Source organism: Meles meles, chromosome 1 (genome assembly GCF_922984935.1).
Source record: "Meles meles chromosome 1, mMelMel3.1 paternal haplotype, whole genome shotgun sequence".
Classification (NCBI taxonomy): Eukaryota; Metazoa; Chordata; class Mammalia; order Carnivora; family Mustelidae; genus Meles; species Meles meles.
Genome location: NC_060066.1, coordinates 78,195,288 through 78,220,691, shown reverse-complemented (window position 1 = coordinate 78,220,691; position 25,404 = coordinate 78,195,288). Strand labels below are relative to the sequence as shown.

General features: G+C 42.0%; 1 pseudogene; it reads left to right on the top strand.

Annotated features, from left to right (window-relative positions):
* LOC123946204 overlaps window positions 1-25,404 on the top strand; it is a 928,361-nt pseudogene that overhangs the window by 103,300 nt on the left and 799,657 nt on the right.

Sequence of the window (25,404 nt, the reverse complement as noted above, 5' to 3'; positions counted from 1 at the left end):
AGTGGAAAATGGCATTGTTCGATAGGGTGGGGTCAGTTTAAGGAGAAGCACAAAAGCAAGCTTCCATGGTTTCACTTGGTTCAGTGGTGAGCTACCAAAGGCTTTTGAAGTAAGGAATGGCCTGATGAAATATTGAAGGAAGAGTCAGCAGGGTGTGGAGAGAGCAAGGCCAGGATCAAATAATCCAGGGAGGAAGGGAAGGAAGGAAGACCCAGCTTACAGGGGTGACTGGCCCAGGACTTCGGTATGCAGGGTCAAGAGCATCAGCCTGGCACATGGACTTGTGTTTCCTCCATTATTCTATGGGAAGAATACATTACGTTCGTTTTAAAATAAGTTCAATATTTTATCACTGCAGGTTGCGTGTGGTTCTTGTGATTTTCTTTACCTGGAGTATGATTAAAAGAAGAGTAGCACTAGTGGGACTGTGGGATCTTTTAAGCGGCAGTGCTGGCTTCACTCAGCTAATCTCGGTCTGATTGTGGAAGGGGGGATCCCGAGTCGGAAAAACTGATGCTAGTTTGTGATACTGGCCCTTTAAGGTTGACACATTTGTGGAGGAGGGTGTTTAGACATGTACAATGTGATCTTTTTCCCCCACCAATTTATCAGGACTTCTCACTTAGTGATTTTTTGTAGGAGGGAACAAGGCATTAAAGCCATTGATACCTATCTGACATGTATTACTAGGTAATTCAGCTAGGAAACAGAAATGCTTGTGTTACTACTAATTTCTTTACCAAATAACTGATAAGACAAAAAGCAGTGTTTATTCCTTTTTCCCAGAGACTTAGGAGCAAAATACCTCATTGCTGATAAAATTTCAGGACACAAAGAACCCTTTCTTCCAACTTCAGAAATTTTCCCTTGAAGAACATGCAAAGCTTCTACTTCTGTTAAAATATTCATAGTACACATTTGTTTGAGAACTTCCAAAGCATTTCAAATACTTAACTCCTTTGGTTGATCTGGGATGGAGAGCCTGTGAGAAAAATTTAAAACAAAGATTATGAATACATAGCTGATTCTTTAAGTTTTGTTGAATCTAGCAATCAATTCAGATAGCATAGCAAATCATTTCAAAGGTAAAATAAATGATTCATCAAGTTGAACCTTTATTTTTTCAGAATAGCTATGTGTATAGATAAATCTGAAGTGAAAAAGGAAGGAGGGAAAGAAGGAAGGGAAAAACGAAGAAAGCAAAGCAAGCAGACAAGGATGCTCTGTTAATTTGTTTATGTTAACAGGCTCTATTCTTACTAAAAATTATTCTGGGGGCACCTGGGTGGCTCAGTGGGTTAAAGCCTCTGCTTTCGGCTCAGGTTATGATCCCAGGGTTCTGGGATCAAGCCCCACATCAGGCTCTCTGCTCAGTGGGGGGGGGGGGGTCTGCTTCTCTTCCCCCCTCTCTCTCTCTGCCTACTTGTGATCTCTGTCAAATAAATAAATAAAATATTTTAAAAAAATAAAAATTATTCTGTTACTGACAAATGGTAATTCCTCCTCCATTGTAAAAAATAAAAATTCTAGTAAAAAATTTTGTAGTTAGCAGACTGAAAATAAAAATCACAGAAATCTTGTGATTTATGTAGGTCCCATGATAAAGCCACCCATTAACTTCCTTTTGACCCCTTCTCTTTCCTTCCCCTATGCTCCAAATTCAGGTATTTTTTTTATGGTTTTATTTATTTATGTGTGTGTGTGAGAGAGAGAGAACTAATGCACATGGGGAGGGGCAGAGGGAGAGAGAGAAGCAGACTCCCTGCTAAGCAGGGAGCTCGATTCAGGACTCCATCCCAGACACTGAGACCACGACCTGAGCTGAAGGCAGGCACTTAACTGACTGAGCTACCCAGGTGCCCTGTGGTAGAGAGCTCTGTATCTGCAACCCCCTGCCCATGCTTGATGTGCAATAAATTTTGGTCTCATGCAGGCAAGAGTGAGTGAGGAGACTTTTTCAGTTACCTGTCCTTGGTTTCCTTTTCGATAGGTTTAAAATTAGGAATGGAGCAAGACACCTGGGTAATGATCTCAGAACAGGGCGAGAAACTCTACAAGATGATGTGCAAACAAGGAAATCTGATCAAAGACAGAAAAAGAAAACTGACCACATTCCTTAAATGCTTCCTTGGAAGGTAAGGTCCATAGTCTGGGTGCATGGATTTCTTTCATGTTTTCACTATGTCATGTATCAACTACCCTTCCTTCAATGATTTGCTTTTCTTCTTTAAAAAAAATATTCCGGGGCGCCTGGGTGGCTCAGTGGGTTAAAGCCTCTGCCTTCAGCTCAGGTCATGATCTCAGGGTCCTGGGATCGAGCCCTGCATCGGGCTCTCTGCTCGGCGGGGAGCCTGCTTCCATCACTCTCTCTCTCAGTACTTATCATCTCTGTCTGTCAAATGGATAAATAAAATCTTAAAAAAAAAGAAAAACATTCCTCTGGGCATTTTTGAATATCTTTATACTGTCAACATTTCCTGGATGATAGTGAGGTGAAGGAATGGACCTAGAGCCCGCAATCATGGAAGATTTTAGACATCTATCCATCCATCCCTGACGTCAACCATTTCAGATGTATGGTGTTCTGAGGGGGAAGCAGACACTGGGGTCAGGCAGGGCTGGCAGGAAGCAGGTTCACTGAAGGGGGAGGAAGTCTAGCAAGGATGTGAGTACAGGGCCTACAAGTCAGAGAATCAAAGAATGTAAGACACAGAGTCCAAACCCGAGATTCATCAGCACTTTGACTTCATCGATGAAGACTCTGAAAAAGAGGGTCCTGCAAGGGGCCTGGCACAGAGCAACAGGCAGAGAGGTTGCCTGGGATTTGAGCATAGACCCACTGTCAGTCCTCTGGGGTCTGCGGGCAGCAGCACGTGGAAGTCCCTGCCGGGTGAAGAGTGCAGAACCAAAGGGAAGGGCGGCTGCCTTAAGCCATGCCCCGTGTTGGCTGTTTCCATATATTTCTAATCCTCAGATGCATACTCTGCATTTATAATCTTTATATTTTTTAAAGATTCAGAAACCAGCTCTCAGGGAGTTTACCAGGCCCGCCTTCATACAACCAGTGAATGCCAATGTCAACTCTGTAGAAGCAGACTGGAGTGGTAGTTCAAAGCCCACACTTCGCAGTCAGACTGTCTCCATGCAAATCTGGTCCTACCTCTGGCTAGTTGAGCGATGTGGGAAGTTTAAATGTCTTTTTCCTCTCTAAACATGAAGATGATCATAGTGCTTACCTGTAATGCCTACCAGAATGTCTTCTCGATAAGTTATGCAGATACCATAAATAACCATAGGCCACACCGGCTGCCAACCCAGGTAGAAGAATATAAGCCAGGAAACCCTGGCCTGCAGGGCAGCATGGGGCCCCTCCTTCAGGGGCTGGGGTCCTCACAACAGAGCACTCAGCTGCCAGCAAGCTGCTGTTGCTGTCCTTGGTAGGCCCCCAGCCGACGGCTCTTGTAGGAGAGAAACCCACCTCTGGGGCATAACTTCCGGGGTTGTCAGAGGAACATGCCTGTTTATAGGAGTCACTTCAAGCTATAGCTTCTCACCAAGAATGTATTCATATTCCATATAGCCATCAGGAGTCATTTTGGCCATGATCAATGCTGCCTGGTAACCCAGCAGATGCCCTGCCTCCATCAGGTTCCAGGGAAACAGAGCTCCAAGGCTGACCCAGGGTCAAGTTTTCCTAATTAAAGGAGCCAGAGTCTTGTTAACTATAGAGTGAACACGTGGGTGGAGTGTGGAGAGGGTGGCTGGGTGATGGACATTGGGGAGGGTTTGTGCTCTAATGAGCGCTGTGAAATGTGTAAGCCCGATGATTCACAGACCTGTACCCCTGGGGCAAATAATACATTATATGGTAATAAAAATAATAATAATACTAAAAAAAAAGAGTTAACATGATCTTACACGGCCAAAGTGCTAGTTAGTTACAATGATATGTGAGCGTTCTCCACAGTGCCTGATACACAGGAGAGACTTGGTAAATTTTAGTTTGTTCATTGTGGCTTTTTCCGTAACAGCACACTAGCTTAGTTACTAGTTACTAATTATAGACCAAGTTTGAGATTGTTTTTGACTGGATCAGGATCCTTTCGCAGAGTGTTGATGGGATCTTGTGATTTCTGTAGGTCCCATGATAAAGCCAGCCAGTAACTTCCTTTCTTACCCCTTCTCTTTCCTTCCCCTATGCTCCTAATTAATAGAAGTTCTTACAGTGTGTTCTTTTCCTCATTTTAATTTGGCATATTCAGGAATTGGCTGACATCAGAACAGAGAATGATGCTTTCGCTACATACCAACCAGCTCAACCCATTTGTCAACCACTGACGTTTCATAAGTGCTCAAAATGTGCCATACACTGTGCTGAGCTCCTGACATACATCAGCTCATTTAGTCCTGTGACAGCACTGTGGAGTTGATACGCTTTTTTTTCCCCCAAGATTTTACTTAATTATTTGCGAGGGGGGGGGGAGCAGAGGGAAAGGGACAAGCAGACTCCATGCTGAGTGCAGAGCCCGATTTGGTGCTTGATACCAGGACCCTGAGATCATGACCTGAGCCAAAGGGAGATGCTAAACTGACAGAGCTACCCAGACATCCCTGGAATTGGTATTATTATTTTTGTGCTATTGAAGAAAAAACTGAAGTTTTACTTCTTTAAAAATTTTCTTTCTTTTGGATGGCTTTAACAACTTCTTCTGCCTTAAAATGTACTTTTTAGACTAGATATCCATTTTTAGAATTCCATGCCCCTTGGTTATTTGACTTTAGCCATAGGTGTTGCTTTTGGTTTTGAAATAAATGGCAAAGTAATTTCCTGACACCTTGTATAGCTTGGCTTCTCTGACCTCTGTGCAAAGTTGAAACCATTCTAAAATGTATCCATTACTTTATGTAAAAGTTCAAATGTTATATTTTTATAACATAAGCACAATAAAATATTTTATTGTAAAATGTTTCTCTATTTAGTGTTCTTTTACTGATACCACATGGCCCAAAAAACAGTACCAAGCTGGTGCTTTCCTGTGTTATAAAATATCATCCTACTTATCTGTGATGTGGGGCTCCACCCCACACCCCAAAATGGTAAAAGATGTAGTTTGTTCATCCTCCCTGGCCTTCCACAGCCACAGCAGATGGATGTGGTAGACAGTTCTGATGGGTGGTTTTGTGCTGGAATATTCCTTTTTTTAAGATTTTATTTATTTATTTGAGAGAGAGGGAGAATCAGAGAGAGCACAACAGGCGGGAGGGTCAAAGGGAGAAACAGATGTCTCAGTGAGCAGGGAACCCAATGTGGGGCTCAATTCCCAGACTCCAGGAACATGACCTGAGCCAAAGGCAGATGCTTAAGCGACAAGGCCACCCAGGTCCCTCCACCCCCACCCCCCAGATGACATTTAAATTCAAGAATGCATTTATTAAAAACCGTATTTATTAAAAAAAAACCCGTATTTATTTATTTGTTTATGTATTTTTAAAGGTTTTATTTATTATCTGAGAGGAGAGAGAGAGAGCACAAGCATCAGGAGGGGCAGAGGGAGTGGGAGCAACAGACTCCCTGCTGAGCAGAGAGCAGGAGGTGTGACTGATCCCAGGACCCCGAGATCATGACCTGAGCCAAAACAACCAACTGAGCCACCCATGTGCCCCACTAAATAACTTCAAAATTTGAAAACAGTATAGTAAAACTATTGGTGTGTACTAATTTTATATTGCTGCAGAAAAAATAAATAACAACACACCTAGTGCCCTGAAACAACACCTATTCATTAGCTCATAATTCTATACTTCAGAAAGAAGTTGAGGGGGAGCAATGCTGGGCTGTCTGCTTAGGGTCTCACAAGGTCAAAATCAAGGCCAACATCAAGTGCTGAGATGCGGCTGGGCCTTATCTTACGGGTCTGAAGAAAAATTCACTTGCAAGCACATTCAGGTTGTTGACAGAATTCAGTCCCCCGTGATTGTAAGAATAAGTCCTACTTCTGTGCTGGCTGTTGGCCAGGACCACTCTCAGAAGCTGCCTGTGTTCCTTGGTACATGGCCCCTCTATCTTCTAAGGCAGCAGTGGCTCACTGAATCTTTCTTGTGCTTTTAATTTGTCTCTTACTCTTGTGCCACCAGCCTGAGAAAACTCTCTGCTTCAAAGTGCTCAACTGACTGGGTCAAGCTCACTTGAATAATTTACATCTTTTGAGGTCAACTGGCTTGGAATTTTAGTTTCCTATACAAAATTCATCCATACCACTACCCAGATTAGGATTTGGTTACAAAACCAAGGGATGGGATTCTTGATAGTGGGGTAAGAGAACACGTTTAGAATTCCATCTACCATATGGGGTGTGCAGTTTTTTGGGGTTTGCCTTCTTAGAGTTCAAACACACTGGTTTTCTGTGCCTAGAAAGCCATATTCCAGTCTATCTCTTATATTCAGTCATTATTATTCTGTTTATTTTGTCTGTTTGCTATCTTTAGGATCTTGTTGTATTCTCTTTACAGTTAAAACTACTCTAAAAATTTCCCTTTGTGTTTATTAGAGGTCTAAGTAAGTTGAATAGGTATTATATAATAGGGTTTAGGTAAGCATGGATGAATGGACATGAGTTTTCTAGGATAGAGTAAAATTTAAATAATTTGGGGCTCTGCATATGTGAAAAAATGCAAGCTTAAATGCACTGCAAATATTTCTTTATATCTGAGGCTCCTTCCAATGCTGCTTGATGAAAGCATGGTAGAAATAGACTTCTTGGGGAGGCAGGGGTGGAAAAACTCTTTAACTATTTCACTGGATTTCTATTGCAGTGAATTTGTGTCATGGCTCTTGGAAATTGGAGAGATTCACAGGCCTGAGGAAGATGTACACTTTGGACAAGCATTATTAGAAAATGGAATCACCCACCATGGTAATTATTTTGTTAATTACTAAGTTATTCTGTGTGGCCAGCAGTTGGAAGCATCTTGATTCAGTTAATCAATCTGGCTTATAGTAAATGTCTACATTATAGGATGCTAATGTATTTTTAACATTTCAAGTACCTGATATATATAGAATTGCAGTTCTGGGAATTTTGTGGAGTATGGGTTTATGGTGATATATTTGCTAATTTTAATGTGAATGGCTACGAAACAGGCAAAAATTAGAAATATGGGTAAGTATTTACCTGGGATAGTGGAGGAAGACATGGCAAGTTCTTTTTTATTTTTTTTTATAGATTTTATTTATTTATTTGACAGACAGAGATCACAAGTAGACAGAGAGGCAGGCAAAGAGAGAGAGAGAGGGAAGCAGGCTCCCTGCTGAGCAGAGAGCCCAATGCGGGACTCGATCCCAGGATCCTGAGATCATGACCTGAGCCGAAAGCAGCGGCTTAACCCACTGAGTCACCCAGGCGCCCCGTGGCAAGTTCTAATTGGAGTATTTGGGGCTGCATTATGAGGGAAAGGGCCTCATGTAAGGCATTGTAGAATGAGTAGAACTCTGACAGGGCAGAAGGGAAGAAAACTGAAAACTGTTGGATGTGGGAGATGAGGAGTGAAGTGCAAGATCAGGTTACTATGAGATTTCTGTCTGGTTGGCCGGGATGATTATTCAGGAGAAGGAGCAGGGTGGGAGAAGATAAAGGGTTTTTGTCAGGATCGTTATAAGACATCCACAGGGGAACACCCAGCAAGAGGTTGAAAATATATGTGTAAAGCTCAGTGTATACAATCATGGGAATCATTTCAAGAGAGCACCAGTTTCCTGAGAAGATCAGTAACAAAGAAGAATGCAGTGATAATGGGACTGAGAAGTAAAGCTTGAAGAATTTCTAATACAAAATGTGGGAGAGGAGAAAAAGAGGGAATTATGAATAAACATAGGTATTTGACTAAGCTACTTCAGTGTTCTTTTTTTTTTTTTTTCGTTAGAGTGGGATGAAACTGAACTAGATTCTCCCAGTTTTTCCTCACCATTCTGGGTACCCTGTGAATTCTTCCACCAAAATAGATCGCTAATCAGACCACTTTTGTCACTTCTAAGATCCCCACCTTCTTCCCAGTTACAACTTCTCCTTCCTTGCTCCTGCTTTTGTCTACCATCCCTATGACACAGCCTCCAGGAAACAGCTGGAGACCTTTTAAAACAAATGTAAGCGCAAAGCATTCTCCCTGGCATCCCATTACACTCAAAGAAAAGTCTGGAACCTCTTCCTTACTATGGTCCAGATCTCTTACCATGGCCCACAAGGCCCCACATAATAGGGCCCCTGACTTCCTCTGTGAGTTGGCAAATAATGTTGTACCCAGCTCATTACACTGTGGCCCCTGTGGTTTTCTGTCTCTTCCTTAAACTCTCTGGGATGACTCTGCATTTAGGATCTTTGCTCTTGCAATTCTCATTCAACTATTATTTATTAATTCCTAGTATATACCAGGGAGTTTTCTAGGTGCTGGAGGGACAGCAGTGAATGAAATGGCAAGAGTCGCAGTATTCATGACTCATGTCTTCAGTGACACTCTTTGAGAATCTTATCCTATTACCATAAACTGTGTTTTTAATTTTTGAAATTATCTTCATGAACTTATCACTCTCTAAAATTATCATGCTATTTTATTTGTTTATTTATTATTTCTCTCTTTACTTCCCATATTGATTCTGGCCCCCCATCAAAATAGAAGTACTATAGGAACAGGATACCTGGAGTGCCCATCACATGTAGGTGCTCAATAAATATTTGCTCAGTGAATGAATAAAGGAGTAATTATATTGTTAGTAAATAGATGATAATAGTGATAAATTGTAGGTGATTTTGTTCTTGATTCTTTAGCACTGTGAAAACACACCACATATCATCTAGTGTCCTAAAACACATCATCCAAAAATTATAAGTAAAAATGAAAAGATGTTGAGTTAGATGACTTTCCTCTTGGATGCTTCTCTTTCCTTTCTTCTAACCCCAAGCCCGAATGTATATGTGAGTCAAGAAGGGAATATATTGTGTTTTGTCCTGCAGTCTACTGAAGCTCAAGTAGGTGGACTATCGAGAGGTTTTACATACAATCATAGACCTTCAGAAATCAGGTGATTCCTTTCTCATTTAGGCTACATACTTCCAGGAACTATGTCTTCCCAGTAGAGCAAAGAAGGGAAAATCTATTTATGAACTATTTGTTTATTTCCTACTGACTCTTTCCTTCGTTCTGTGTGTAAGATATTATGCTACGTAGCATAAAATTATCGTGTTATGGGCTTTATTTCTTATGGTCTAATAGTTTTAACTATCTTTTTACCTTATTCATCAAGCAATCCAGGTGTTGACATATTTCCTTTCAGAAAGGCAGAAATCCACCAGGATGGGATAATTAACTTTTTGCTGAGAACAATGAGAAGGAAAACTGTATTGGTTAGCAATAGGTGCTCTAACAAATTTAAACCTCAGTACAGTCCCATTGTAGAAGGTACTTTTTCTGTCAGGTAAAACCAGTCACTGGTGGAGGATGTTGGAGGCACCAGGGTTTTTTTGTCCTAGAAGACAGGCTCAAGCTCCTTCAGTGCAGAGCTCTTAACAGTCATTTTGAAGGAGTGTTAGAGTTTTTGGATTGTTTGTTTTAAATGGGCCTGTACACTCCATGTTTTCCCTTACATTTGTGTGCATGTCCTTAGATGTAAGTCAGTTCCATGACCACTCCTTATTACAAGAGAAAATTAGAAAAGTAGTGTAGGTTCATGCCCAAGGGAAATAAAGCTAAACCAATTTGGTAAACAGCGATCCAATGCCTGCCACTGAACTATAGCTCTCAGGTCAGTATAAAATCTAGGGAATTATATGAAAGCCAGAGTAATCATTATATAAACGTAACGATGTTTTAAGTGATATCAGCATATAATAGTCATAAAAATGACTTGTCACTCAACCATTGAACTGCTTTTTACCTTTGTCAAATCCCCATTGGACAAATTGGTGTCGGTCTATTTCTGGGTCCTTGATTCTGTTTTACTTAACTATCTTTATTCTGTTCCATTTGTCTATCTCTTCACCAACACCACACACTTTTGATTAATCTAGCTATAGATCTTGAAATTGGGTAGAAGGATTCTTTTGGTTTTCTTCTTCAGTTTTATTTCTCTTCTTTTTCTAGGTTCTGAAGCAGAGAGCTTATTGTTTTGAGAAAACTTTTGTTTCACACAGGGAGAGACTGAGAGAGAGAGACAGGGAAGGGGTGCAGAGAGAGAGAGAGAGAGAGAGACGGATTATTAAGCAGCCTCCATGCCCAGCACCAGCACAATGCAGGTTCAGTCTCACAACCCCGAGTTTGATCATGACCCCAGTCAAAATCAAGAGTTGGACTAACTGACTAAGCCTCCCTGATGCTCCTCCTCCTTTCTAACATATGCATTGAGTGCTCCACATGGTGCTGTCCATTGATTTAGCTGTGTCCCACACATTTTCATATGTTGTATGTTCATTTTCCTTCACTTCAATGCATTGAGATTTGACCTTTGATCTTTGATCATCTAGAATGTTACTTTCTCAGTGTTTGGATATTTGTTATCTTTCTCCTTTGGATACCTAGTTTGCTTTTTAAATGTTTTTTTTTTTTTTAATATTTAAATTGTACTTCCGAGAAATTGATCAGTAGGGTTGTATTTGTTTCAGGTGTACAATATAGCGATTCCCCTCCCCTACCCCACCTGCTGTCAGCTCCTGTTGCAAGCACTGCTGTGCGTTGGAGACTCAGGTGCACCTCCCCCACCACTCCTACCTTCAGCTCCTGTTGCCAGGCACTGGTTTGCATTGGAGACGGAACCCTCGTAGGGGTTCCAAGCACTTCCTAGTGGCCCAGAAGACACTGGTGATCGGAGACGAAGCCACAAAGCTCTTTGGAGCAAGCTGGTGGCCATCCAAATGCCTCCCTACACAGTTCTGGAGCCGCTGTGGGCTGTGCTGGAGCAGCTGTGGGCTGCTGGGTTGGTGATATACGAACGTTGGCCACATGTGCCACGAGTCTCCGGGTTTCACTGGGAGCTCCTGGTGTGCACTGCAGTGGTGGTGTTCCTGGGAAAGAGTGGACTCAGCTTCCGATGAAGAAAGGGGCATTGTGCCCAAAACAATGAAGTCTCTGGAAAAGGCATGGAGAAGACCGAACCGGACGCACAAGCCCGTGAAGCTGTCGCATCATTGGAGCAGAAGGCCAGTCCTCTCCCGTTCCAGCTTCTTGCTCTGGCTGCCCTGAATCAAGATGCCGGGTATTGGTCAGTGGGAAACACCACACAACTGCTGAAGGGAGTTCGGGAAAGGCTGTTGAAGCGCCCTCACCAGCTGCCTCATGAAAATCCCATCTGTGGAGCAGCCCAGGAAGATGGAGAAGCCCTGGTGAGGAAAACACCAGAAGGCTTCAAGGACAGCCGTGATCTGCAGGCAAGTGCAGACCTGCTGGTTCAGGAGATTGGCAGCTGTGGACAGAGAGTGCAGGCAGAGGCAGGGCAGGCAGGCAGGCCAGAGCTTCCTGAAGGAGGAGTGCGGCGGCAGGCCAGCGGTGAGGGCCAGAGCCAACAGCACACCATCAGCCAGATCCTCCTGAAGGGGATGCATGTGCTAGAGCTGCTTGGAGATCATCTGGAAGGTGGGGGCTCAAGGAGGCAGGTGGAGACTGGCTCCTCCTCCCCTGACCACCTGCCCGCAGGCAGGAGCCCCGTGAACCAAGGAAAGCCGTCCAGGGCACTGAAGAAGGCACGTCAGAGGAATGAAGAGCTCCCAAGAAACCCAACAAGCCACCAAGCTGAGCAAGGACCTGTTCACCTTCGGAACACCCTCCTGGACAGTGAGATGCAGAAGTTGCGCCTGAAGCTTGAGGCAGAGCCTAAGCTGTGCAAAGAGCACCTCAGACACCTGGAGAGGAAGATGATGGAGGAGAAGGCATGCTGCCTGCAAGTGAAGAACGAGCTTGCCAAGGTGTGCAGGAAGGCGGATGCTGCCCACTGGCACTTGGCCCTCTATAGGAACATGGCCGCCGACCTGCACTGAGAATGGCAGAAAATCGCCTCCTTGCATGACCAGGAGCGCCTCCTGGTGGAGAAGAGAAGTGAGGAGAGCCAGAAGGCTGTTGTGTGGGCAGAGAGGGAGTTCCAAAGGCTCCAGGCCCAAACCCATTGCCTCAGGCAGAAGCTGGCCAACTCTGGGCCCAAGGTCCAGCCTGTCTCCGGGGGGCCTTCTGCTCCTGCTCCTGCTGTTCCGGGCACAGCCTCCAAATACCCTCAAGGGCCAAAGGCTCCCTTGAAACCCAGGAAGCCCAAGAAGGGAGCAAGGGTGCACTGGCCAGACTCCAAGTTCTCGGGTCCCCTGCAGGTCTGATTCCCTTGCCCAGTAGGCACCAGCACTCACAACCAGAGCACAAAAGCTCCTGTGCTTACCCCTTCAGCCATACCCATGGCTCCTTTGACTTGAGATCCACCCCATTCTTTAGCCTGATGCTCCATATTCCCTGGAGCCGTATGAGTGTGAGAGAAGAGTTTTCAGTGTTAAGCATAATGCAAATAAAAATAAAAATATCAAATTGCTGAGACTACTGCTACTGAGAATGGATTTTATTAAGGGATTCTATGCCTAGCAAGGGACGGTTTGAAGTGTCATTTCTCAATCACTTAATCATCCCAATAACCCAGTGTGTCATGTCTGAAGGAGGTTCAGACAGGGGAAACAACTTGCCCCAAGATCACACAGCTAGTGAATTTCAGAGCTCCCGTTCCAAACCTGGGTTGTCTAATGATCACCTGCTGTGCCAATAACTTCTACGACTATGCCTACTACTTTTCTTCTCCTTCTTCTTCTTCTTCTTCTTCTTCTTCTTCTTCTTCTTCTTGTTCTTCTTGTTCTTCTTCTTTGGAGAGACACAAAGGGAGAAGGTGCGCGCGCGCGCGCGCACACACACACACACACACACACACACACGCGCGCGCGCGCGGAAGGGCAGAGAGAGAGAGAGAGATTCCGCAACAGGCTTCAGACTCAAGTGCTGATCCGGACACTGGGCTGGATTTCCCAGATCACAGGATCAGCCCTGAACCAAAATCAGGAGCCAGACACTGAACTGACAGGCACCCTTGGGCAAGGAACTTCTAGGCAAGCTGCTGTAAGGATCCCAGAAAGGCTTGGTAAAATGTTCTCCTCATTCACGTGTTAGTAAGGATGCAAAGATTATAGTGGTGGCTAGCTGAGGTCAAGTCCCACCAAAGTAGGGAGGGCAGCCTTTAAGGGTCTCCAACGATTCCCATCTTGGGTACACATCGTTTTGTGTTCCATACTCCACCTCTTCATTCGAGTCAGGAACCACTGACTCACTTTTAAAGGACAGAATGTGGCCAAAGCGATAGGATGTCACTTCGGAGGTTAGTTTACAAAGAGACTGGTCTCCTCTTGGGCTTGCCCGCCCTCCGTCCCTCCCTCCCTCATCTGTTCCCAGGGAAGCCAGCTGCTCCTTCGGAGCTTTATTATGGCGAGGCCCATGGGGCAAGGAATGACTATTTCTTGCTTCCAGCAATGGTTCACAGCCACCTGAGTGAGCTCAAAAGCAGACTTACCCACAACAAGCCTGGAGATGACTGAAGATCCAGAGGCCCTCTTGACTGCAGCCTTGTGAGTGATCCTGAGCCACATGGACCTGGCTAGTTGCACCTGGATGGCTGGCCCACAGAAATCATATCAGGTTATGAATGTTGTTTTAGGCCCATTGGTTCGGGGAAAACCTTCAAGAAAGACAGGAGTGTGAAGCCAAATGTTTGGCTTCTGACCCACCCCCCCTCTCCTGGGGTTGAAATTCCAGGGAAATCAAGAGATGGTAGAAACGCCTGAGAGATGAGTGTAAACAATGGAAGACAGAGGACGGAAAAGGAACTGTGATCTGTTTTCAAGAGTGAGCTCTATCATCTTCCATTCCCAACAGCGATGTAAGAGCGATCCAGTCATTCCACATCCTGCCTTACAATGGGGAGTGGGGTCTCTCTCTCCCTCTTGTTTGCATTTGGTTTGCATCATGGTGATAGGTGTGCAGTGAGAGCTCATTGGAGTTTGAATTTGAATTGCCCCGTTGCAACTTTTTATGGGATTTCCGTCTCTATACTCTTTGGTAAAGTGTTTCGGTCTTTTGCCCATTTTTTTTTTGTTGTTTTTTTTTTTCTGGCTGGATGGCTTGCTTCTTTGGGGGTCAACTTTTGAAGTTCTCTACTTCAGACAGGAGTCCTTTATCAGGTATGTGGTTTGCACCTATTTTCTCCCAGTTTGTAGCTTCCCTTTTGGGTCTTCTTCACAAGGTGTTTCACACAGGACAGACTTCCAATTCTGATTGTTGGATCATGTCTAATGAATCAACTTTTCCCGTATGGGAAATGATTTGATGTCCAGTCGGAGGATTCTTTACCTAGCTGTCCATTCTGGATATTGTTTCCCTATAATATATACCATTTTACATATAAGGCTGTGATTAATTTTGAGTTAATTTAACAAAATTTTTTTTTTTTCTTTTTGAGAGTGAACTTGCGCATGAGTGGGGTGTGGGGTAGAGGGAGAAGGGAAAAGAGCATCCTTAAGCAGACTCCCCAGTGAGCTTGGAGCCTGATTTTGTCCCGGGACCCTGAGAGCATGACAAGAGCCGAAATTAAGAGCTGGCTGCCTCAGCGGCTGAGTCACCCAGGCACCCCGAGTTAAGTTTTGTACAGAGGATTAGACTTCTATTGTCATCCTCGTCCTCCTCGTCCTCTACCTCCACCACTTCCTCTCCTCTACCCCTCCCTCTTCTTCTTCACCTTCTTCTTCGTTGTCTCTGGAAGTCCACTTGCTCTAGCACCATTTATTCAAAACGCTGTCATCCTCCATTGATCTGCTTTTCCCCTTTGTCAGAACCCCTTTGACATGTTGGATGTCAATCTCTTTCTGGGTCCTTGATCCTGTTCCACTTAGCTATCTTGATTCTGTTCCATTTGTCTATCCCTTCACCAACACCACACACTTTGGATTACTGTAGCTGTAGATTGGGTAGAAGGATTCCTTTGGTTTTTTTCTTTAGTTTTATTTTCTCATTTTTCTAGGTACTGAAGCGGGGAGCTAATTGTTTTGAGACAGGGAGAGACTGAGAGAGAGAGAGAGAGAGAGTGAGAGAGAGAGAGAGAGAGAGAAGGGGTCCAGAGAGAGAGCGAGAGGGATTATTAAGCAGCCTCCATTCCCAGCACCAGCACAATGCAGGTTCAGTCTCACAACCCCGAGTTTGATCACGACTAGAGTCAAAATCAAGAGTTGGACTAACAGACTGAGCCACACAGATGCTCCTCCTCCTTTCTAACCTATGCATGGAGTGCTCTAAATTGTGCTGTCCATTGATTTAGCTGTGTCCCACAAATTTTAATATGTTGTATATTAATTTTCCTTCACTTCAATGCATTGAGATTGATCATTGTTTTTTGATCATCTGGAATGTTACTTTCTCACTGTTTGGATATTCCTTATCTTTCTCCTTTGGATACCTACTTTGCTTTTTAAATTTTTTTTTTACTTTTTAAATTGTACTTCCGAGAAATTGACCGATAGTGTTGTATTTGTTTGAGGTGTACAATATAGTGATTCACCTCTCCTACCCCACCTGCTGTCAGCTGCTTTTGCCAGGAACTGATGTGCTTTGGAGACTCAGGTGCACCTCTCCCACCCCTCCTCCCTTCAGCTCCTGTTGCCAGGCACTGGTTTACGTTGGAGACGGAACCCTCATAGGGGTTCCAAGCGTTTCCTAGTAGCCCAGAAGACACTGGTGATCGGAGACAAAGCCACAAGGCTCTTTGGAGCCAGCTGGTGGCCATCCAAATGTCCCCCACACAGTTCTGGAGCCACTGTGGGCTGTCCTAGAGCAGCTGTGGGCTGCTGGGTTGGTGATTTACGAACGTTGGCCACATGTGCCACGCGTCTCTGGGTTTAGCTGTGAGATCCTGGTGTGCACTGCAGTGGTGGTGTTCCTGGTTAAGAGTGGACTCACCTTCCGAAGAAGAAAGGGGCACTGTGCCCAGAATGATGAAGTCTCTGGAAAAGGCATGGAGAAGACGGCACTGGATGCACAAGCCCGTGGAGCCGTCGCATCATCAGAGCAGAAGGCCAGTTCTCTCCCATTACAGCTTCTTGCTCTGGCTGCCCTGAATCAAGATGCCTGGTATTGGTCAGTGGGAAACACCACGCAACTGCTGAAGGGAGTTCGGGAAAGGCTGTTGAAGAGCCGTCACCAACTGCCTGATGAAAATCCCATCTGTGGAGCACCCCAAAAAGATGGAGAAGCCCTGGGGCGGCAAATACCAGAAGGCTTCAAGGACAGCCGTGATCTGCAAGCAAGTGCAGACCTGCTGGTTCAGGAGATTGTCAGCTGTGGACAGAGAGTGCAGGAAGAGGCAGGGCAGGCAGGCAGGCCAGAGCTTCCTGATGGAGGAGTGTGGTGGCAGACCAGTGGTGAGGGCCAGAGCCAACAGCACACCCTCAACCAGATCCTCCTGAAGGGGATGCATGTGCTAGAGCTGCTTGGAGATCATCTGGAAGGTGGGGGCTCAAGGAGGCAGGTGGAGACTGGCTCCTCCTCTCCTGACCACGTGTCCTCAGTCGGGAGCCGGTGAACCAAGGAAAGCAGTCCAGGGCACTGAAGAAGTCCCGTCAGAGGAATGAAGAGCTCCCAAGAAACCCAACAATCCACCAAGCTGAGCAAGTACCTGTTCACCTTCGGAACACCCTCCTGGACGGTGAGATTAAGAAGTTGCACCTGAAGCTTGAGGCAGAGCCTAAGCTGTCCGAAGAGCACCTCAGACAGCTGGAGAGGAAGATGATGGAGGACAAAGCCACAAGTCTCTTCGGAGCCAGCTGGTGGCCATCCAAATGTCTCCCCATACAGTTCTGGAGCTTCTCTGGGCTGTCCTGGAGCTGCTGTGGGCGCTGCGTTGGTGGTATCAGAATGTTTGCCTATATAGAAACGTTTTTAGTGCAGTGTAATAGTTTGTAGCTGAATGGACTAAGTGGCTTGGTTACTTCAATTAATTCAGCAAACCTTACCTAACCAGAAATTTTGTTTAAAATCCTGCGTATTTGATCATGAAAAAATGTTCATCATCAGTAGCCATCAGGGAGATTCAAATTAAAACAACATTGAGATACCACCTGACACCAGTTAGAATGGCCCAAATTAGCAAGACAGGAAACGTGTGTTGGAGAGGATGTGGAGAAAGGGGAACCCTCTTACACTGTTGGTGGGAATGCAAGTTAGTGCAGCCACTTTGGAGAACAGTGTGGAGACTCCTGAAGAAATTAAGAATAGAGCTTCCCTATGACCCTGCAATTGCACTGCTGGGTATTTACCCCAAAGATACAGATGTAGTGAAAAGAAGGGCCATCTGCACCCCAATGTTTATTGCAGCAATGGCCATGGTCGCCAAACTGTGGAAAGAACCAAGATGCCCTTCAACGGATGAATGGATAAGGAAGATGTGGTCCATATACACAATGGAGTATTATGCCTCCATCAGAAAGGATGAATACCCAACTTTTGTAGCAACATGGACGGGACTGGAAGAGATTATGCTGAGCGAAATAAGTCAAGCAGAGAGAGTCAAGTATCATATGGTCTCACTTATTTGTGGAGCATAACAAAAAACATGGAGGACATGGGGAGATGGAGAGGAGAGGGTGTTGAGGGAAACTGGAAGGGGAGATGAACCATGAGAGACTATGGACTCTGAAAAACAACAAGAGGGGTTTGAAGGGCGGGTGGTGGGGGGTGGGAAGTTGAGGAACCAGGTGGTGGGTAATAGGGAGGGCACGTACTGCATGGAGCACTGGGTGTGATGCCAAAACAATGAACACTGTTATGCTGTAAATAAACAAATAAACGAATAATTTTAAAAAATCCTGTGTATTTGATCACCCAAAACAAAGTGAGGGTTGCTGGAGGGATGGGACTTGGGAGAGGGGGTTTGGGTTATAAGCATTTTGAGAGTATGTGCTATGTTGAATGCTTTGAAGTGTGTAAATCTGGCGATTCACAGACCTGTACACCTGGGGATAAAAATACATTACATCTTAAAAAAATGTAAAATAAAAAAATAATCCTGTGTATTTGAGTATTAAAAAATGCCAGCACAGTGAAAGAGTCCTTCTCTTGGGAAATATTTGTTGCTGAATCAATCAGACTGAAAGACCTAGTTTTATGACATGCTAACTATGTATCTCATTTGTTCCTTGGTAGGCAAGTTCTTCAAGGAATATTGACTTCTTCAATTAACCAGTTTGAAATCTCTCATTATAACCAGCAATTATGTAGGAGAGCAGAAATTTGTGCACATTGACACTAAGGCAGCCTAATTTCAAATTTTGACTCAGCCAACCATTACTTACATATTTACTAAGAGATGATTAAACTTTCCTGATTCTCACTTTATCACCTATAAATTAGTTTAAGCACAGTTTTCAGAACTGTTTTATATTTACAACAAAACAAGGGAAGGTATGGAGATTTCCCATAAACAGTTTTTTTCTGAACAGTTTTACATTTTTTTTCAGAATAGTTTTACATTTACAACAAAACAAGGGAAGGTATGGATATTTCCCATAAACCTCCTCCCTGTACACAAGCCTAGTGTCCCCCATTATTAACACCATTCATCAGAATGGTACATTTCACCAAGGATGAACCTACATGGACACACCATAATCACCCAAAGCTCATAGTTTATTTTAAGGTTTCTTCCTGGTGTTATATATTCTGTGAATTTGGTCAAGTATATTACATATATAATACGATTACATATATCCATCATTACAATATCAAACAGAGTTTTTTTCTGCCCTAAAAATCCTCTGTGCTTTGCCTATTCATTCCCTATCTCTCTTCCGCCTCTACTTCTGGCAACCATTGATCACTTTATTATCTCTATTGTTTTGTCTTTTCTAGAACATCATATAGTTGAAATCAAACAGTATGCGTGAAACCTTTTCAGATTGGCTTCTTTCACTTAGTAATATGCATTTAAAGTTCTTCCATGTTTTTTCATGGCTTGATACCTATTTCTTTTTAGTGCAGAATCATATTTCACTGTTAATATTTCACAGATATATCACTATCCATTCACCTACTGAAGGTCAGCTGGGTTGTTTCCCAGTTTTGCCAATTATGAACAAAGCTGCTAGAATCAGCCATTGTACATTTGTGCATGTGTTTTCGATTCCTTTGGATAAATACTGAAGAATGTGATCACTGATCACACGGTAAGAATATGTTTAGTGTTGTGAGATGTTGCCAAACTCTCTACCAAAGTGCCATTCTGCACTCCCAACAGCAATGTATGAGAGCTCCTGTGACACCACCCCTTTGTCAGCCTTTGGTGTTGTCAGTGTTCTGGATTTTGGCCATTTTAATAAGTATAGAGTGATATCTCATTGTTGTTTTAATTTGCATTTCCCTGATGACATATGATGTGGAGCAAATTTTCATAAACTTATTTGCCATCTGTATGTCATCTTTAGTGAAGTGTCTTTTAAGGACTTTGGCCCATTTTTTAACTAGGTAGTTTGTTCTTTTCCTATTGAATTTTAAGGGTTCTTTCCCTACTTTATATAACAATCCTTTATCAGATGTGTCTTTTGCAAAAATTTCCTTGCAGTAGATAACTGTCTTCTAATTCTCTTGAAATTGTCTTTCATAGAACAGAAGCTTTTGATTTTAATGAAGTCCATCTTATCAATTATTTCTTTCATGGATCATGTCTTCGCTGCTATATCTAAAAACACATTAAGGTCATCTAGGTTTTCTTCTATGTTGTTTTTTAGAAACTTGATAATTTTTCATTTTATGGTTAGGTCTATGATCCATTTTGACATAATGTTTGTGAAGGGTATAACGGTTTGTGTCTAAGTAAATTTCTTTGTATGTGGATGTTCAGTTGTTCCAGCTTCATTTGTTAAGGAAACTTTCTCCATTGTATTGCCTTTGCTCCTTTGTCAAAGACAAACTGATTTTATATTGGTGTATTTCTGGGCTAGATATTCTCTTCCACTGATCTATTTGCTTATTGCTTCACTAATACCAGAATGTCTTGATTATTAAAGCTTTAGAGTATCTATTGAAGTTGGGTAGCATCAGTCCTCCAAATATATTTTTATTTCCTTCAATATTTGTGTTGGCTATTCTGGATCTTTTGCCTCTCCACATAAACTTTAGATCATCAGTTTGTTGATGTCCATAAAGTAACTTGGTAGGATTTTGAATGAGATTGCATTGAATCTACAGATCAAGTTGGGTAGAACAAGCATTTTGACAATGTTGAGTGTTTCCATTTATGAACATGAAATATCTCTGCATTTATTTAGCTTTTTTTGATGGCTTTAATCAGAGTTTTATCATTTCCCTATACAGACTTTGTACCTATTTTGTTAGTTTTGTACTAAAGTATTTCATTTTCTTGATAATCAATATACATGGTATTTTTAATTTCAAATTCTACTTGTTCGTGGTATATAAGAATTCAGTTGAGCTTTGTATATTAACCTGATATCCTACATCATGGTTTTAATTGCTTATTAGTTCCAGGAAAGTTTCATCAATTCTTTCAGATTTTCAATATATAACAATCATGTCATTTGTGAGCAACAATAGTTTTATGTCTTCCTTCCTAATCTATGTATGTTTTATTTCCTTTTCCTGCCTTATTATTTTAGCAAGAATTTCCAGTGTGATGTTGAAAAGCAGTGATAAGAAGGGACATCCTTGCTTTGTACCTGATATTAATTGGAAATCTATTTTCTCACCACTAAGTATAAGGTTAGCTATAGGTTTTTTGTAGATGTCTTTGTCAAGTTGAGAAAGTTCTTCTTTATTCCTAATTTACTGAGAAGTTTTCAGGGTTTTCTTTTTTTTTTTTTTTTTCAGTCATTTAAGCATTGGACTTTTTTCTTTAAATTTTATTTTGTTTTATTTTCAGTGTTCCAAAATTCACTTTTCATGCACCACACCCAGTGCTCCATGCAATATGTGCCTTCCATAATACCCACCACCAGGCTCACCCAACTACCCAAACCCCTCCCCTCCAAAACCCTCAGTTTGTTTCTCAGAGTCCACAGTCTCTCATGGTTTGTCTCCCCCTCTGGTTTCCCCCAACTTACATCTCCTCTACATTCTCCATATTATTCCTTATGGTCCACAAGTAAGTAAAACCATATGATACTTGACTCTTGCTGCTTGACTTATTTCACTCAGCATAATATTTTCTAGTCCCATCCATGTTGATATAAAAGTTAGGTCTTCATCCTTTCTGATGGAGGTATAATATTCCATTGTATATATGCACCATATTTTCTTTATCCACTCGCTGGTTTAAGGGCATCTTGGTTCTTTCAGTTTGGCCATGATGGCCATTGCTGCTATGAACATTGGGGTAGAGATGGCTCTTCTTTTCACTACATCTGTATCTTTGGTGTAAATACACAGTAGTGCAATTGCAGGGTCATAGGGTAGCTCTATATTGAATTTCCTAAGGAATCTCCACACTGTTTTCCAAAGTGGCTGTACCAACTTGCATTCCCACCAACAGTTAAGAGCACTCCCCTTTCTCCACACCCTCTCCAACACATGTTGTTTACTGTCTTGTTAATTTGGGGCACTCTAACTGGTGTAAGGTGGAATCTCAATGTGGTTTTGATTTGAATCTCCCTGATGGCTAATGATAATGAACATTTTTTTCATGTGTCTGTTAGCCATTTGTATGTCTTCTTCGGAGAAGTGTCTGTTCATGTCTTCTGCCTGTTTTTTGACATGATTATCTGTTTTGTGTGTGTTGAGTTTGAGGAGTTCTTTATAGATCTTAGATATCAGTCCTTTGTCTGTAGTGTCATTTGTGAATATCTTCTCCCATTCTGTGGGTTGCCTCGTTGTTTTGTTGACTATTTCCTTTGCTGTGCAGAAGCTTTTGATCTTGATGAAGTCCCAAAAGTTCATTTTCACTTTTGTTTCCTTTGCCTTTGGAGATGTGTCTTGAAAGAAGTTGCTGTGGCCGATGTCGAAGAGGTTACTGCCTATGTTATCCTCCAGGATTCTGATGGATTCCTGCCTCACGTTGAGGTCCTTTATCCATTTTGAGTTTATCTTTATGTATGGTGTAAGAGAATGGTTGAGTTTCATTCTTCTACACACAGCTGTTTCCCAACACCATTTATTGAAGAGACTGTCTTTTTTTCACCGTATAATTTTTTCTGCTTTGTTGAAGATTATTTGATCGTATATTTGAGAGTCCATATCTGGGCTCTCTACTCTATTCCACTGGTCTATGTGTCTGTTTTTGTGCCAGTACCATTCTGTCTTGGTGATCATAGCTTTGTAGTCAAGGTTGAAATCAGGCAACGTGATACTCCCAGTTTTGTTTTTTTTTTCTTTTCAACATTTCCTTAGCAATGTGGGTCTCTTCTGGTTCCATACAAATTTTAGGATTGTTTGTTCCAGCTCTTTGAAAAATGCCAGTGGAATTTTCATCAGGATTGGCATTGAAAGTATAAATGGCTCTAGGCAGTATAGACATTTGAACAGTATTTATTCTTACGATCCATGAGCATGGAATGATCTTCCATCTTTTTGTGTCTTCTTCAGTTCCTTTCATGAGTGTTCTGTAGTTCTTCCTGATGAATATGGATGCCAAGATTCTCAAAAAGATCCTAGTTAATAGGATCCATCAGTACATTAAAAAGATTATCCACTACGACCAGATGGGATTTATCCATGGGATTCAAGCGTGGTTCAACATTTGCAAATCAATCAATGTGATAGAACAAATCAATAAGAGAAGAGAGAAGAAGAGCGTGGTCCTCTCAATTGATGCAGAAAAAGCATTTGACAAGGCACAGCATCTGTTCCTGATTAAAATAATTCAAAGTATAGGGATAGAGAGAACATTATTCAACTTCATAAAATCTATCTATGAAAACCCCACAGCAAATATGATCCTCAATGGGGAAAAGCTGACAGCCTTCCCTTTGAGATCAGGAACATTACAAGGATGTCCACTCTCGCCACTGTTATTCAACATAATACTAGAAGTCCTAGCAAGAGCAGACAACAAAAAGAAATAAAAGGTATTCAGATTGGCAGAGGAGAAGTCAAACTCTCTCTCTTCACAGATGACATGATACTTTATATGGAGAACCCAAAAGACTCTACCCCCAAACTACTAGAACTCATACAGCAATTCAGTAATGTGGCAGGATACAAAATCAATGTACAGAAATCAGTTGCTTTCTTATACACTAAGAATGAAAATACAGAAAGGGAAATGAGAGAATTGATTCCATTTACTATAGCATCAAAAACCATAAGATACCTGGGAATAAACCTACCCCAAGAGGTAAAGGATCTATACTCAAAGAACAGCAAAACACTCATTTAAATTGTTTTAAAAAGTCATGAATGGGTACTGGATTCTGTCAAATGCTTTTTCTGCATCTATTGATATGATCATGTGATTTTTCTTATTTAGTCCACTGATGTGGATTGCATTAATTGATTTTCAAATGTTCAACCAGCCTTCCATATCTGGGATAAATTCCACTTTGTCATGGTGTATAATTGTTTTCACATTTTTTAGATTTGATTTGCTAATTTTTAGGGATTTGCATATATGTTTATGAGAGCTTAGATCTGTAGTTTTCTATTGTACAATTTTGGTATTAAGGTAAGAGGCTGGGGGTGCCTGGGTGACTCAGTGGGTTAAAGCCTCTGCCTTCAGTTCAGGTCATGATCCCAGGGTCCTGAGATTGAGCCCCACATCAGGCTCCCCAGCGAGCCTTCTTCCCCCCACCCCCACCTGCCTCTATGCCTGCTTGTGGTCTCTGTCAAATATACAAATAAAATCTTTAAAAAAAAAAGGTAAGAGGCTGACTTCATAGCACGAGTCAGGAAAAATTCCCTCTGCTTCTATCTTCTGAAAGAGATTGTAGAGAATTGGTAAAAGTTTTTTCTTAACTGTTTAGTACAATCCATTCATGAAACTGTCTGGTCCTGATGGTTTCTGTTTTGGATAAATTGGCTTTAATTATGCTTATGTCATAGGGTTATTGTAACCATTAGATGAAATGATGTATGGAAAATAACTGGCAGTATTAATAATTATACTCCTAATAATTAAGTCCCCAGTCAGGATTGTAAGTTTCTTCTAGATATCTATGTGTTCCTGAAATGGACACATTTCTAGTTAGACATAATAATAATTAAAATATGGACAAGATTTTGTGACCCTTTGTACATATATTATATAGTTTTATTCCTTAAAATAACCACCTGTTTGATGGACTTATCCCTATTTTGGATAAGGAGGTAGAGTGTGGGAATTGCTAGATACATTCTTCATAATTCTCTTAAGTTAGTGCCAAAGGCAGGTGATGAAATCATAGTCTCTCATTACCTTACAGTGTATTGACAGGGCTAGACCTCTGTAGACTAAAGTTAATCTTAGAGAAAGTGTAATAATATTCAGCAGGATGTGTTACACATAGTAAATTTTTCATAATTGTCAAATGAGTCCACCTAGAAATACTACAAAGTGAGGCAGAAACCTAATACTTCTTTCACTTTTTTATTTACTATAGTAAAAATAATTAAATATTAAGCCTATTTGTAATAAAAACTGAAGGAAAGCTGGAAGACAGAATGTTAAATTATTTTTTTTAGAGTTGGTAATAAGTTATTTTAAGATAACTAAGAGAGTTTTATATTATGTCCCATGTGATGACTGTTTCAACCTAACTTTGCATTTCTGATAACTCAGATGGAGCGTTTTAGAATTTTGATCATTGCAATACGCCAATTTCACATCCTACTCCTATGTTCTTATGTTAGTGTTTTTATTATTCTTATTTTTTACTATTTTATTTATTTACTTGAGAGGAAGAGAGAGAGAGAGAGCAGGAACGGGGGAGAGACAGAGAGACTGGAAGAAGCAGACTCCCCCACTGAGCAGGAAGCCTCATGCAGGGCTCGATGCCAGCACCTGGGATCATGACCTGAGCCAAAGGAAGACACTTAACCACCTGAGCCTGCCAGGCACCCCCCTATTTTAGTGTTTTTTAATACCAAGTGTGTAATCAATTTCTTATTTTTTACCCCCAGTACGTGCGTGCACACACACACACACACACACACACACACACACACACACTCAGACTTTAATTTCTCATTAACTACTTAGTGGAGCTTTAAACTTTTTGTTTAGTACATAGAAAATGAGAACGTAACTGAAATTAAAAGCTTTTTTCACAAATTAATAACCCTATTTTTAACTACTATTCCAGTCTGAAGAAAATAACACAAGTAGGAAAATGATTTGATTCAGTAACTGTAATTTGGAATCATAGTTGTGTGTTACAG